This window comes from Glossina fuscipes, unplaced genomic scaffold, assembly GCF_014805625.2.
Source record: "Glossina fuscipes isolate IAEA_lab_2018 unplaced genomic scaffold, Yale_Gfus_2 61185, whole genome shotgun sequence".
NCBI lineage: Eukaryota > Metazoa > Arthropoda > Insecta > Diptera > Glossinidae > Glossina > Glossina fuscipes.
The window spans coordinates 926,209-933,034 of NW_024003416.1; the positions used below are offsets into that span (position 1 = coordinate 926,209).

Sequence of the window (6,826 nt, forward strand, 5' to 3'; positions counted from 1 at the left end):
TTCAGGAAAGAGATTACTACTGTGGTATCGGATATAATGAATCTCCCGCTCTTGGTCGCTCACATCTCAAAGCCGTTCAATGGCAACTACCTCAAGTAAACAAAGTCGAGTTATAAAAAGATTTTACATATATCATCGGACAAATTAAAACCCAATTCTGCCAAGTATTTTGCGAACAGTTATGCTCTTATAATAGTATCAGAATTACATTAAACGTTGATCAAAATGATAAACCAATTTCTTACAAGTCTAGACCATTGACACTCGCTTATAAAGCAAAAATGTAACACAAGCCAAATAACTTAATTAAATAAGGTATTCTAAAGCCAATAAACAACTCAGATTGGCATACATCCTTCGTAGCAGTTGTGAAAAAATGTGGATAGGTTCGCATATAAAGCGACTATAAAATCATCATCAGTGAACATTTGGTGGGCTTCAAATACCCACTGCCACCCATTGATGAAATATTAGTAACCTGACAAAGCTACACAACTTTTAGTAATCTTGATCTATCTAACGTATTCGCTGAACTTGGATTAAATAATCAATCTGAACTGCTTTGCACCTGGACGCCTATAGAAAATTTGCTACGTGATATTCCCAATATTGTTGCTTATCATTAGAAGTGGTTGTGGACCAGACTGTCTTAAGCTAAATGAAAAAGATTCTCAATCTTTCGGTTTCCATTATCATATCTGGGATTTACCATTGGATTAAAAAAAGTTAATGATCATATTTTAAACGTAACAAGTGCGCCTATTCCAAATACTATCTCAGAGTGAAGAGCTTTCGTCGGAGAATTTAGTTATTATTTCAAATTTGCATTTAAACAATGTCAGAAAGCTTATCAAAAAGGACTCAACCTCTATTCAAGTATAGGTTCTTTGTAACCCAGAGATGCTAATTATAATGCAACTAAAAAGACAAAACAAACAAAATAAATAAATTTTCATGCTCTATAATATTAACTGTGTGGGTGGTTTTTCTATTTTCAAAATACAAGTTTTTATCTCATAGGCATATGGGCATTGTAGGTATGACCCTGGAAGACTTTAAGCCACTTCAAAATTCTTCTGCAAATTTGTAGGCGATATGTTTATTTTCGTTCAAATACTACTCAGACATATAGAACGGCAGACGGACCTGTTCAAGTGTATTCCACATTTGAAATTGACCAAAAATTTGTACAATATATGGAGGTTTCGAAGCTAGATTCTGCGTCTTATAAAGGTAAAAAAAAAAATTTTAATTTTAATATTCTATAATATCGCATAGGTCTGGCCAACTTTTTCCGTTTTTGTACAGTTGCTACAGTATCGCTCATAGAATATGCGCACAAACTTTTGGACGTTTATCTGCTGTAGTTTATGAGTAAGGAGGAAAAAACCATTTTTTTATTACTTTTGAAAGGCAGAGGTGTTTTCAGTTTACGTGGTACTGTGGGCGCATGCTTCCACCGATTTGGCTCATTTTATATACCAGCTTGCCTGCCACAACTTCCAATGTTTGCATCAAATTTGAAGTCGATACGTATATTTTTGCGACTAGGAAAATGTTTACAAATTACATTGCACAGATGGACATGCTTAAATCGATTCAACTTTGGGGTTGATCGAGAATTTATATACTTTGTGGGGTCTCTGACGCTTTCTCCTGGGTATTCCAAACGTTTTAACAAAATGGATATAACACTCATACTTCCATGATGGGCATAGAAAAGAAGTTATAAAACTTTAGAAAAAGATGCAACACGATACTTTAATGAATAGTCAATAAATTAGAATGTAAGCGTTTTAAATATTTGCGAAACAAACATTTGGAGCTACCAACAGGATATGATTGCGTTATTCGAAGATATGTAACCATCATACCGCAGAAATTTTAAAAACAGGTAATAAATCAAAGGAATATGTCAGATATCGGTATTGTAAAGACGAAAGATTTAGCAACATTACAGGTATGATGGCGGGGAGTGGACAAAGATAGCGAATCAACGATAAAAGCATGCAAAGCTTGCCAAGTATAACGCAGCAGTCAGCAGAATTCACCGATTTCTTGAATGCCTAGTAATAAAATATGGAGCAGAATATCCATTGATTAGTCGGTCCCAATTAATAACAATTACATTTAATTGATTGTTGACTCCTTTTCGAACTGCATTGGAGTACACCCAACAAAAAATACTACTTCCAACTGTGAGGACCCACGGTCGTCCCTCACGGGGTCTGGGTGTATGAGCTGGTAACCAAGCTAAATTCATTGGTTTTGAAGCCGGCAACAAGGTAGTGCTGCGAAGTCTAGCTTAACTAAAAATTTGTTAGTGGTTTATTTACATGTTTCTTTATTTATATTTTTATTTTTAGATTTGAACAAACCACGAATACGACGTGAAAAAAATGGAATGACAATAGGTTATTCTTCAAAAAAAACAAGGACAGGGCTATGCGAGAAAGTCATACCGACGGTTAGAAAGATCGTAAATTATTTACTACAATATGCAAATATTGGAAACCATTTATCTACTCGTTTTGAGGTTTGGGAGTGAGATGCGTCTCGCAAAGCCTTTCTCCGCCATTGTATCGTAATCCATCCTTGTTCGACGCGGTTCTCCTTGTTCACCTCTTCAATGAATCATCATGAAAATAAGCTAAGACACATTGGGCTGAGAATGCACGCACTAGTTAACATTCATCAATATAGCTCGATAGTTAAAAAAAATTGTACTTACTTTTTTCGCATTTTTGCGTTTCTTTCATAATTTAATTTGGATGATAGTTTAGTTTCAAAATTCGGAAATAATTCAATTTGCAATAGCTCTTTATATTATTCCTTCATGACAACTCTAAAAGAAAATTTCGTGATAACTTTTCTTGGCTTACACAATAACACCGGTTTATATATCTTAATAATTGCTACAAATACAACCTTGCGGAAAGTGGGGTTGTTAATCTCGCGCGTGGACGGATGATGAATGCTCAGATGACACTTGTAAAAAGAAGAAAAAAAAATGAAAGAGGAAAAGAGATTTTGCTTTTGGTTGCGAGAAACAAATATAGTAGAAAATTTAAGAAAAATTTTAAAGGTTCGACAGATGTCAATATTTTTTTTAAAAGTTGGAATTTGTGTTCCCATGTATTTCATTACATGCTTGTATAAAAATGTCTTATGGATTTGTCATTAAATTTACTATACAGTAATAAAAGGAACGGGAAATGTAAAAACAATGCTAAAAAAAAAATTCGGTATAAATTTGATCTAATATTGAAAAACGATAGCTCTTTTAAAGCGGATATTAAAACCCGTGTTAAGAAATGAACAAAAATGTGTTTCACTGATTTTGTTGACGATTTGTTATCATTCAAACGCCGATACACAAATTTATGATTGGAAAGGAATACTAATTTAAATAAACAGATTTTGATTCATTTAAAAATGTCAGCTAAATATTAAAAAAAAACGTTACAAGTTAACAATACCAAGCTGTCCTAAATGAAAACATTTTTAACAAATGTACCGACTACATATATTTATGCGAGAATTCCTGAGAATATAATTTGTGCAATCACACATGTATTCTTATATATTATTTAATCCATTCCGTTTTAATTAATGAAGAAACATTAATATTGTTTTTCCTATTGAAAATATACGTGTATATACACAAATTTTTTGTTTTGCAGCGCGAGAGGAAAGCCGAATTTTCCATACAAGTGTTTATTGAGATTTGCTACATTTAGGAAAATTTGGTTTGAAGATATTCCGGATCTACCACTGCAAATCGTTAGCCGAATGGGACCACAGGCAGTGCAGGATACAAAATGGCTCACGGCTTATGATCTTCCCGTTCGGTAAGTAGGTTTCCTTCATTTATTGTCATAAGGATAAAGCACGTGTATTTCTTTTAGATGCAACCGTCTGTGGAGTAACCGTAAGATACAAATTTAAACCCACTTTATGCATGCTGCCATGTTGTACTACTACCTTTTATAAAATCGAAGTTCTGCAACATTCAACAGTTACGTAAATTGTCGTGTATGATTTTAATTAAAATGTATTCATCGGTATAATTTAGCCACTGATTTGATTTAGGTCATAATGAAAAATTAAAGTTTGCAATTGTAAGATATGCGTCGCTAATTTTGCTGATTAACTTTTTCTATCCACCCACAATTTTTTGTATTAACGTAGTTATGCAATAAAATATGCAGGAAAGGTAATTATCCAATAATTTTTATTGTATATATTTATTTGTTCTTTCCCAATTCAGGTTGTATAAAAACGTTTCTTCTTTACAAAATAAACCAGCAGTTTAATTACATCTCCTAGTATAGTGTTATAAACAAATAAAGATGGTGTCATAAAACCAGTGTGGTTTTGAAGACAGCATAAGCGACAGGATCATCATACTAAAAATGATAAATGAAAAATAAAATATAATGGATTTTCGGAATTATATTACTTAGTGCTTTAATCCAGCCACTCGCATACATTGTTGTGAGGATTAATAATTATTACGAAGTGAATCAAAGTTATTAAAAATATGCTTTGATTGAAACCAATTATGATTGTTGTTATTTTTGCAGGAAGTGTAACTTAATACTAAAATATTAATGAAAGTAATGGTTACGCTAGTACAAAATTGAAATTAAGTCAAATAATATAAATACTTATACTAATAACACGAAATGTAAATGCGTATGCTAATAACAGAACATAAGCACATGAACTAGGTCACGCTGCGTTAAAAATAAATATGCCTGCTAAGATTAATTATACGAAAATTGATTGGATATGTTAAATATTAAATATATTACAACAGTCCTTGCTTTGCTTCCTTAAAATTGCTGGGACGCAAGCAATAGAGCTCGCTGGTTCGTGACCCTGTTTTAGATAGGCAGGAGTTAGCATTTTTGAAATTCTTTGCGAGAAAATACTACAAGGAGATTTTGCCACACTTCACACTATAAATTGCTAAAATAAATTATTCCAGAATATTGTATCAGAAAATTTCAAAATTCTAAGCAGCTAGTGTCAAAGAACACAATTTGCTATCAAACTGCACATTGCTTGCCATAACACAAGCTACCTGATCCCATCCCCTTATTTTGACGGTTGAATTTGATCATATATAAATATACTGCTATGGAATTCTTGACATAGTTCGAATAACTAGAACGTCGATTTTTTTTTTTATTTACAACCAATTTCTTTAAGGATAAGATTATTTATAATTTATTTCGGCCATACTCTTGACTTCTTGATTCAAGTTTTCTTTTTCGATTAACTCTGCCTTCGGCGAATATTCCGTTTATATATATTTTTACAAACATATTACTATTACCTAAGTTCATCGCGCCATTTTAAATACCTTAATGCGCTTCTCCTCTAGTCTTTTCCGTCAGCCGGCAGCTGCGTAACCTTCTCTGGAAAAATTATTTTCTGGAAAATTCAATTAGAATGAAACCAGATTTGAAATTTCCGCAACAATACGTTCCTGTGCAAAGAATTCAAAAAGCTCAATAACTACCACTATACTCTTTTGTGTGCATGTCAAGTGCAAGGTCAATCTTAATAGAGGAAAGTCGCAGAAGGAACCACAGCAAGGCTACTAGACCCTAACCAGCAAAGATTGCGAAAAGAAAAAGCGAGGCGGACCTTTAAATATATTAAACATTATAAACGGGTTCCGCAAACTAATATTCGAATCTCAACCATAAGGTGTTCGAGATTGGATAAAGCCGCTCTGAAAATGACTTTGCGTACATCTTTGTAATTACTGCTGCATCATACTCCATATTTTTATCGTAGCGTTTGCCGTTCTAGTTTTGGTGGCCATACCAGCCAGCAAAGCTGCACGTTAGAAGTTTTCTTTTAGTATTTTCCGCATTGGTTTAATCAATTTGTTCGTTAATCGTAACATTTGTTCTATTTTTGCGTTTTTTATATAAAATTTCATCAAATTTCACTTAGTTTAAAAAAAATGTTTAGTTTAATGATTGATCTCACTTGTCATTTAACATTTCACATCTGTGTGCTATAGTTTACTCTTTTCTAGGGAAAACTTAACATAAAATTATCGAAATACTTATAAGCAATGCTTAAAATCATTTAAATAAATCAGTTTTACAAACAAGGATATAAAAATTCAAGGCTTCAACGCATCTCTACACAACCATACACAACCATTTCACCATAAAATGTTTCAATCGATTGCCATAAATTTACATAAAATTTAATTTTTCTTTTATTTCTTGCGCAATTTTTTTCTTTTATGTGACACTTTATTCTCTAAATTTTACATTAACACTGCACAGGCTTGTTTGCTGTTTCATCTTTTGTCCATGACTTTTCAACTTGTTCTTTCAAAATAGTGAAGTAAAAAATCTGACGCAGACAAAAGTATTTTATTTTTTTTTGGATTGATATTAAAAAAAATACAATTTTTAACATATCTTATATTTAATTTTTCAGAAAGTTATTTGTAACAGTTTTTTTTTACTAATTCGATTGATGGAAAGTTATTTCTTTCGTTTTTATTCACTTTCTGCCGATGAAATACAAATTAACCTATTAAACACAGCACCTCTTCTTACCAAAAACCATCACCCTTCAAAAAACTTGCCCTTTATTCTTTCTTTTTCAGGCACATAAACTTTCTTCATTATGATTACTAAAAACAATCATTGAACTTAACAAATTTCTACTGAGTTGCAAATGCAATAAATGACAACAAGACCGTCTAAAAGCACGCTCAACATAATATATTCTTGAGTAGAAACAGAAGTTGTCCTTCATGTAGACGGCATGATAGTAGACAGCTTAC

At 32.4% G+C, this 6,826-nt stretch overlaps 1 long non-coding RNA gene across 2 annotated transcripts; it reads left to right on the forward strand.

The window, feature by feature from the left end:
* The first annotated feature begins 3,026 nt into the window (after nucleotides 1-3,026).
* On the forward strand, nucleotides 3,027-4,601 carry LOC119643533. Of its 2 annotated transcripts, XR_005248319.1 has the most exons (4): nucleotides 3,027-3,085; nucleotides 3,684-3,851; nucleotides 3,909-4,216; nucleotides 4,271-4,601. It is a non-coding gene; the product is annotated as an uncharacterized LOC119643533 (long non-coding RNA). The 2 variants fall into 2 exon arrangements; XR_005248318.1 differs by lacking the exon at nucleotides 3,027-3,085 and having other exon boundaries at nucleotides 3,173-3,851.
* Nucleotides 4,602-6,826: the final 2,225 nt, after the last annotated feature.